Source organism: Phaseolus vulgaris, chromosome 5 (genome assembly GCF_000499845.2).
Source record: "Phaseolus vulgaris cultivar G19833 chromosome 5, P. vulgaris v2.0, whole genome shotgun sequence".
Lineage (NCBI taxonomy): Eukaryota > Viridiplantae > Streptophyta > Magnoliopsida > Fabales > Fabaceae > Phaseolus > Phaseolus vulgaris.
Genome location: NC_023755.2, coordinates 24,989,191 through 24,990,771, shown reverse-complemented (window position 1 = coordinate 24,990,771; position 1,581 = coordinate 24,989,191).

The following is a 1,581-nucleotide window of genomic DNA, read 5'->3' as shown; positions in this document are numbered from 1 at the left end:
AGGGACGAAACACAGAAACTCCTCGCTGCAGGCCACATCAGGGAAGTCCAGTACCCTGAATGGTTTGCAAATGTCGTGCTGGTGAAGAAGAGTAACGGGAAATGGCGCATGTGCGTCGACTTCACCGACCTGAACAAAGCTTTGCCCAAAGGATTCATATCCTTTACCAAGCATAGATGCCTGGTCGATAGTGCTGCAGGGTGTAAGTTGCTGAGTTTCTGGATGCCTTCTCAGGATATAATCAGATCAAGATGCATCCCATGGATGAAGAGAGACAGCCTTCATGACGGAGAGGTCGTGCTATTGCTATAAGGTGATGCCGTTTGGGCTAAAGAACGCGGGGCCACATACCAGAGGCTGATGGATCGAGTACTTGCACCAATGCTGGGAAGGAACGTGCAAGCGTACGTCGATGACATGGTCGTGACCTCGCAGGAAAAAGCAAGCACGTTGCGACTTGGAAGAATTGTTCACGACGATCGCCAAGTTCGAGTTAAAGCTCAATCCGAAGAAATGCATTTTCGGCGTGGAGGCTGGAAAGTTTTTGGGTTTCCTCTTGACTGAAAGAGGAATAGAAGCCAACCCAGACAAGTGTGCGCCATCTTGGCGATGAGGAGCCCAGCTACGGTGAAAGAAGTCCAGCAGCTAACAGGTCGGATGGCAGCCCTATCTCGCTTCGTGTCAGCTAGCGGAGAAAAGGGGCATCCCTATTTTCAATGTCTGCGGCGCAATAATAAGTTTGTTTGGACGAAAGAGTGCGAGGAAGCTTTCGTCAAGCTGAGGAGTATCTGGCGAGCCTTGCCGGTTCTGTGCAAACCGCTGGTGGAATCCCTCTCAGGTTGTATTTTGCTGTAACTGAGAGGGCGGTGAGTGTGGTGCTCGCCCAGGATCAAGATCAGGCTCAGAAGCCTATCTATTTTGTGAGCAAGGTGTTGCAGGGCCCCGAAACGAGATATCAGGCCCTGGAGAAGGCTGCGCTGGCTGGTTGTTTTCGGCGAGAAGGTTGCGCCACTACTTCCATAGTTTCACAATACTGGTGATGACTGACCTGCCCATCCAGAAGGTCTTGAAGAAACCCGACGTTGCGGGAAGGATGGTGAAGTGGGCAGTAGAGTTGTCAGAGTTTGATATTAAATATGAGCCCCGAGGCCCGATCAAGGGGCAAATCTTTGCAGATTTCGTGGTTGAGCTCTCATCAGAGGCGACGCGGGTTGAAGGAGACGATTTCCATTGGGTGCTTTCAGTGGATGGATCGTCGAACCAGCAGGGCAGCGGTGCTGAGGTGTTGGAGTCATATTGGAAGGACCAACGGCGTGCTGATCGAACAATCTCTGAGGTTCGCCTTCAAAGCCAACAACAATCAAGCAGAGTATGAGCGCTGATCGCCGGGATTCTGCTGGCCAAGGAGATGGAGCTAGGGTGCTGATGGCTAAGAGTGACTCGCTGCTAGTCACGGGGCAGTAACAGGCGAGTTTCCAGGCTAAAGATCCACAAATGCGTTTACTTGGCGTACGTGCAGGAATTGAAGAGTTTTTTTGCCTCCTTTGAAGTAGTACATGTACCCAGAGAGCAGAATGCCCG